Below are 7,961 nucleotides of genomic sequence, written 5' to 3' on the forward strand. Positions count from 1 at the left end.
GAAACATCACCTCTAAAATTTCTGAGTACACTTCTAACTTCTGATTTTCAGGAGAGTTTAAAAAGCAGGTGAGATGCAGTGAGTTACTCAGGTACAGCACCATCTTTTTCCTTCCAAAAGACTTAACCATAAAAAAACGAATATTCTCTACCAAGAACATTAGTCCTACCCTCAGGAGACTTGAGATTTTTCTCATTAGGGAAAGTAGTGAGATTTACTAAGTCAGAGAAGCTACAAAATCCTTGTAAACTGCCAGGTAGAAGTCTCATTTTGTGAGCAGACATGTTTATGTTGTAATTTTTCTAGATGCATACCATAAAACATCGCCCGGATGCGTATAAACACCTCTGCAGTAACATGGAAGTGGCATCGCAGAGCTGGGAAATAGCGTGGCATCCAGGGGACAGCTGGACCTTCTGGACCAGTGGCCCTACCGTCCCTGCCTTGGTAATGTGCAAGGAATGAATGTATCCAACTCACACGCTTCATTTTGGGCACTTACACTGTGCTAAAAAGGGGGTATGATAAAACATTACCTATCTTACCTCTTAATTCTCCCCTGAGGACCCAGTCTGCTTTTAAAACTCTCTCCGTGATTCGCCTCCCACAGTGGGAGGTCGTGTCAACAAGTTAGTTAATGTTTGCTTTGAAGATGGAAAGTGCAAAGTACTCGGCTCTGAGCATTATTATTATACTACTGCCTGTATTATTATAACACTGCCTGCTCTGGCAATGAGCATCGGGGCAGGTGATGGTTACACCGGAGTGAGTCCCTTTGTCCTTTTGCCTCAGCCACCAGCACCTGCATCATGCTTCAGTTATCCAGGAACACGAGCCTTGCCTTGCCTTGTCTTGTCTTACAGCTTAATTATAAGCCACTTCTGGTCAATCATGCACCGAGAAACAGAGCAGAAAGGCCAGCCATTGTTCACACTGCGCATAAAGCACTGCAAACGACTTCCAGAACACCTCCAAAGGCAGCGCTGTTTAGGTGAGGAGACCCCCTGTGGCAAACAGACAGGCTGCAGTAGTATTGTGGCAAAGGCTATAAAGAAACCAAAAATAGGCAGTAGAAGCACATTACAGGAAAATTCAAGAACAGAAAGTGCAGCAGCAAGCTGTGAGAGGGCAACCTGACCTGGGCTCTGATAGCTGAGCTCTAGCAGACCTGGCTGCAGCACTGCAGAGCAGCATTACTCTTTAAATATCCTTCTGGCCCCTCCCACAGAAAACGCTATTCCTGGGTCTGCATCTCCCTCAGCTCCATTCCCAGTTGTGTGCAGTCAACTGCCACCAAAGAGAGATTTGAGCTAGGATGCCGGGCCAAGAACCGAAGCATCCAAGATGCGGACACGTCCCCCGCTGCCCCAGCGAGCCTGAGGTTACCTGCTGCAGCTGTTTGCTCTTGACAGCATCAGAGCTCGAGGCTGACGAAGAGGTGCTGAGCACTGGACGGGGCTGTGGGCAGCAGGACCTGTTCTGGACACTGCCACGGCACAGCAGACTGCAGCGGCTGCCAGCACCAGCCCTGCCACCGGGAGCCAGGTGAGGCTGAAGAAGAGCAGAGCCCTCTGCCTTCCAGATAGAAGGAACAGCGGGGTGCTGCTTGGGATTTCCTCAGTAACCTGGGAGATCCATTAAAACATTCTTCTTCTCCCTGCCAGTGCTTATTGGTGTTTTATACAGTCAAGCCCTCTTTCCTATATATTTTCTTTGAATTTACTGCCCTAAAAATATCCCAGCTGCTATTCTCTATGTATCGCATATACTCCAAAAGGAAACAAGCTGCTAAAACAAGCTTATAAACAGGTACATCTGTTATCACATCTTTACTGAAAGGAGCTAGGAAGCTCTTTTTAAGACCCAAAAATGGAAACATTGAGCACTGACCACCTTACAGCACTGGAATTGTGCTGAATTAGTGATGGGACAAGCAAGGGAAAATTTATTAACAAATGAATTCCTGCTATTACAAACCACTTCCACTGCACTACCAAGGCTTTTAAAGCTTTGTAACAGGATAAGACATCTTCCTTCTTTCCCAGGAGTACAACTGAAGTCTGGATTTCCATGATTGCTAAGCTCTTATCACAGCTCCCATTAACTGTGGCAGAAGCTGCAAGTATTTAGTTCCTCTGAGATGGAACAGGTTGGTGTAAAGAAAGAAGGGAGAAGCACCCCCAGCTCCTACAGCGGTCTCAAGGTCCAGCCAGTAAGCGTCTGCTCCCCGTGTGAGGGGCAAGCACGAGTGTGTGCTCAGAAGAGATTGTTAAGCACCGTGCCAGGCTTTCAGCACGTGGGGATGGGAATGGGTTGCAGCTGCTAAGAAAGCTTTGACACCAGCTCTTGCCCTTGCACACACAGTTAACAAAGGCAGCCAGGAGCATGAAGAGCGTGCCAGGTCTGTGGTACTTTGGGACGTGCCTGATCACAGCCTCGGCCTGCACAAGTCCAGAGGAAGACTGGGGCAACAAGCTGGTGTGCTCACGAAGGGCTGCACCTCTTGAAGCTCTACGGTAGCAGTAATTTCAATCCTAAATTTAATTGGTGAGAAGCAGATTTGATAGACATCTGCCCTCAGAAGAAAATGCTTTAGAGAGACAGCATATTCTTCAAAGTAATTCTCCTGCATCACCTACAGTTCCTCCCTTCTTATCTAAATGCACTGTTAGGCAGCCAGCTATTGATGCTCCCCAGGGATTTAATTATTTGCAAGAAATCACTGTTTGCTGCAGACAGTGCTGGGTAAGGTCTGCTGGTATCAGACTCCAGGCTGTTTTATGGCTTGACATTAGAAGGAAAGCGCATGAAAGTCAGTCTTATTGCACATGATCAGATAAATGGAGTCTTCAGGCACAAAGGTGAAAGCTCTTCAGCGAAGAAGAGTAATGCTTTTTGTTGTTGGGCTTCGTGGTTTTTTTGTTTGTTTTTTGTTCTTGTTTTCAAAATGCTGATAGAAACTATTAGGAAACAACTTATTTAATCTTTAGTGTCTGCCAGACTCTTACAGACTTCTGTGGGAGGTCTCTTTAAGCAAGGTTATTTTCAAACTATCCACCTGGAAAAAACAGAGAAATTAAGAGAATTTTGAGTATTATCCAGTCCCACCACACGGTGATGATTGTTCTGTGATAAAATTTCCAGAGCTCAGCAGGTGTTTGGGGAGGCAGTGACCACAGACTCCCTTTCAGCACAGCAGTACGTAACCACAAGAGAATGATCCAAAACAAAGGTGAAAGGAAAAAAAGAGTGTAGGAACACAGATGTGAAGACAAATGATGAAACTGGATGATCCTTGTGCCAAATATGTTTTACCATAGAGAAATGACTTTGTGTGTGCTGGGACTGTGAAGTTACTCTAAGCACATTTCTTATAGAGGCTGGGTTTGTGTTCGCACAGCTCAGTGCTCTCTGTACTAAAACACTTTCTGCTCTTCCTTGTCCTGGCTAGTTCCTCGAATGAAGAACATAGAAAGAAGCACTCAAGACACTGAGGACAACCAGAACAACAACAACAAACTTGTTGAGTCAGGCCCTGGATCCTGTGCCAGTAAGCATGCCATGGACAAATCCTGTAAGTGTCTGTAGTTGCATACTGTGGCCAGTCAACCCGTTGCAACCAGGTAACAACCCAAAAGACAAAAGACACTGGACACCTGGGAAAGAAACAAGAAGAAAAACTCAGAAAAAATGTAGTACAAGACCTCTTTGGCTGGGTCAGAGCAAGTAGATCTGTCACGGCTACAGGGTGCTTCTCCATGTGGCTGTGAGTCACTGCTTTATGCCTATTCAGATAGGCTGCAACACCTGGTTGAAGACCCCAGGAATCACAGGCCAGGACACCATTCACAGCACACTTTGTGCACTTCTGTCTTCCACATCAGTGGTACTACATTGTTTGCAGCAAAGGAAAGCTTTTGTTATTCTGAGCTCCTGTTGTCACAGAAAAGTAACAGCTGAAAAGCAGCAGCAGGACAATGACAAATTCAAACAAGAAGCAATTCCTTGCTGTTTATGCAGCCCAAAGACCAATTACACAGAAGAAAGTTTCAGTGGCACAGCTTCAACGTGCTGTTGATGCTCAGAAGCCAAAGGCCCCATTGTCTGTCAGGTGTTTCAGAAAAACATGCTAAACATAGTCATGACCCTAAATACACTCCATGTAATGTCTGCAGAGTAAAACACTATGCGTGGACCAGCTGGCTGGGTTTTTGTCTGTATTGGTGTCATGGGAAGGACAAACAAGACTTGCTCATTCAAAACTGCTACACTGGCTGCTGTGGTACAGAAACTTAATTTCAGAGCTACCTAAAAAGAGGAATTCAACAGGCAAGGTTGCTGTGGTCTAACCAGTACAGAGTAAGTGACATCAATGAGGTAACACGGGCTCAAATTACCAGACAGGGAAGAGGATGGATAAAGAGTCCTTGCGTGAATGCTGGCTTCGCTGTTGGAAAATAATACAAGAATCCTTTTGCACAACTCCCTCCTGACTGCTTTGGACGCAGAGCTTCCGAACACGCAACCAGAAAGGCTCGTGCAGCCCAGAGCAGGATGCATCCCCTATTCCTGACTTCCTTGGGAAATGTTCACACCAAATGCAAAACTCAAAATTCCTGGTAAGGCTTTCACATCCCAAGAACTGCTTGGTCAAAGGAGCAGCACATTAACCTTCAAGTTTTCCCACAGAAACCGGGGATCATAGATTTATAACTTTGATCCTTTTACTTTCTGTATAAACAATTTTCAACTCTTGCAAATTCCATATACTTTATTATTGAAATTTGAACAGCCAGTTACAGGGGAAACAGAGTCATAAGTCACTAAGTTTTGCTCCTACAAGGGCAAGAGCAAAACCAAATAAGATAAATTAATTTTCTACAAGAAGTGGCATTTTTGTCTGTTTGTAGAGTGTCCAATATATTACTTTGGAAGATGTGTAAATAAATTGTCATGGAAATCCAAGAGTTGAAAAATAACAAAATTACGTTATTTGTCTGAATCCTTAAATTCTTGTGCACTGTTCTATTTTCCAATGTAGGGAAAAATAAATACAGGGAAAATACACAAGCAAAACAACAACAAAAAAAAGAGCTTATGTCCAAGGTTTGTCCAAAGAAATCTGCACCAAAACAGTCTGATCGACCTGTATGAATGCTGCACTAGTTACTGTTATGACTTGCACATACAAGGGTTTTAAACCTGATTGCTGCTGTAATGATGGACCATTGTGTAACTCAAGTATCACAACCAAAGTATCATTTCCAAAGTGATCACCCTGTATGGGTTTTTAAGTTCCCTGATAGTATTTTCACAGTTGCAACTCTAGTTCCTAGAGAACTATGATAAACAGCTCTAAGGTAATGACCTAGCTAAACAAGATTGTATTTATAGTGCTATTATTTCCCCTTTAGTACATTTCAGAGCACAGAGAGAGCAAGTGGACCCCTTGAGAATTATATCCGAACATATCTCCTATAAATATTTATCTGAGTGACTTAATTTTAGCTTTACCTAGGTCTTTCAGGGACACAGAGTGAATCTTAGCTTGGGAAACTAGAGAAGCAACGCAACATGACCTTCTCATTTTCAAGCTAGTTTCCCCTTGCTGAGTTAAATTACCAATGACTAACCTATTCGGCATGTCATTTTAGTGTCATTGCTTTTTGCAGAGTGAATGTCAGGACTCACAGTTCCTGATAGATGCTGCACTTTCTGCTGAAGTTGATGGTGGAGAACATATCAGATTTCACCTTATTTTTATGCCATGAAGACCCTCGGCTGTGACAATGAAATGCCTGGCACTGCCCAAATTCACATCATTCCTTTCTATCCAGTACAGATACAGTACATTCTCATGAGAGAAAGATGTTCGGCTATTAAAAAAGAAAAATAAAATCCTGATCAGAGTAACATCTTGGAAGTAAATTGCAACTGAGGATAAGAACATAACCTTCTGGATCACGAGCTCTGAGTTTAGATGTATACAATGACGTGTACCTATGTGCTTCACATAGTCTGATAAACTTGTGGCTTGCAAACAGGTATTTTCTCAGGCACTGTTTCCCAACTGATGCCAGATCCTGCTTACCAGTATCCTCATCACCTTGCTTGTAACACCTGTGCAGCACTGAGGTTTGTGAAACACAGCCCGTGTTTCTAGCACCACTCTTCCTGGAACTGTCCCTCCTCAAACAGCCTCAGGGAGGGACTCTATTTTAACCCACCACTGCACATCGATTCTTGGCAGTATGCCGATCCATTTAATGCATCAGATGCTTTGTTCCAAGCATTTGATTTCGGGCAGCCTTGGGACTGACAGAGCTGCACTAGCATTCTGCACATTTAGCTGGATGAGAATTGCTTCTGTGATTACTGCCCTAGCTCCATGCATGGTGCTGTGTTCAGAAAGGGAGAACTAGCACTGCACAGCAGGATAATACTGCATTGTAAATATGAAAAGTTCAACAACAGCTCCAAAGCATCTACCTGATGAGGCAAGGCTTCAGCTCTAGCCCTGATCAAAAACTGTGATGCTTCATTAAGGTTGTTATCTGTCATTCCTCAGCCTCAAGGAGAGACTGCTATCATAACCGGCCTGTGCAGCAGTTTTCCCAACTATAGCAGGACCTACACCATTAGTACCACTGCCCTGAGGATGCTGATGTGGTCAAGCATGTTCTCCTCAGCTATTAACAACAAATCAACCCTAACAATTAACTTGAACACTTGCCACAGATATTTAAGCATTACTTTGCTGGATGAAGGAAAGGTCAAGAAGGATCTTGATAAGCTGCCAAACAAAGCAATATTTAAACGGTCTCAGATCTGCTTCCCTGTTCAGTACTCCATAGCTATAACAAGGCTGCAGGAAAAAAAATAGAACTGTATTGCTTGGGTTTGGCCATTGCAGGCAATCCGTCTCAGCAGAATATGTAAATACATGATGGAACCTTTGCCAAAAATACACTGCCTCTCCTGTCCTCTCCTCTCCCTGGTTTCAGGGTGGAGACAGATTCCTCAAACACACTTGCAAGGCCAGTAATGATCTCTAATGCTTTTTAACACTAAGATGCTGAGGGATGATATAGTTCAAGAACAAGTTTTCCTCCTTTTAAGAGGCCATTAAACAAAAAAACAACCACCTCTGATTATTTTGATAATGCCATTTACACTGTAGGCCCACAGGTGGGTCTGTCAGCAAAGTGGTGTGAGGGAAACACCTGGCCATTAGAACAAGAATAGTTTTGTCAATTGGCTTTGTTTTTTTGTGAAAAGGTTTTGTTGCTAAAGAAAACATGGCACTGAGCTACACCTTAGGTTACATTTCGTTAGAGTGTTCTCACAGACTCCAATTCACACAAGCTCTGTGCACTCAGGCCCAAGTGTGAAGAACAGGCCGAATCCCACCCCAACAACTGCCAACAGCCACGGGGCCGTGGCTAAAGGCATTGAGGTAGTATCAGGAGACATTTAGCTCTTGGCTTGCAACTTTCAAATCCCTCTTTTTCCAAACAAGTTGCTCTCTTCTCAGTGCACAAGATAGCATGAGTAGCACAAACTGCCACATAAACTCTCACTGTGACTTCCACCTAACCTATCACCAAGTGTGACTTCCACCTAATCAATCACCAAGAAAATGATTCTGCAGCAAGGTGGAGCTCACCACACTTGAGCATGTTCCTCACGCACACTTGAGTGGTTCCTTTCTCACCCCACACCACACTGCCTCTTTGGCTGTCAGTGATAGAAATTTCTATTTGGCTTCACTAACTGAAGAATAGATCTAGGTCTTAAAAAAATAATTTAAAAGGTAATAAAGCAAGAAATATAAGGATGAGTTTTGTTCTTGCTTTAAATGTAGACCTGTTCAGTGCACAGCAGTTGTGCCACCACAAGAAGAGGCTTACCCGATTCTAGAAACCACAGCGAGCAGCCGAGGCTGGAGTGGGGAACCTGTA

At 43.8% G+C, this 7,961-nt stretch overlaps 1 long non-coding RNA gene across 1 annotated transcript; it reads left to right on the forward strand.

Annotated features, from left to right (window-relative positions):
• The first annotated feature begins 451 nt into the window (after positions 1 to 451).
• Positions 452 to 5,155, forward strand: LOC137863127 (uncharacterized). Its single transcript, XR_011100703.1, has 2 exons — positions 452 to 1,545; positions 3,452 to 5,155. It is a non-coding gene; the product is annotated as an uncharacterized lncRNA (long non-coding RNA).
• The last annotated feature ends 2,806 nt before the right edge of the window (positions 5,156 to 7,961 follow it).

The sequence above is a fragment of the Anas acuta genome, chromosome 12 (genome assembly GCF_963932015.1).
Source record: "Anas acuta chromosome 12, bAnaAcu1.1, whole genome shotgun sequence".
NCBI classification, from domain to species: domain Eukaryota; kingdom Metazoa; phylum Chordata; class Aves; order Anseriformes; family Anatidae; genus Anas; species Anas acuta.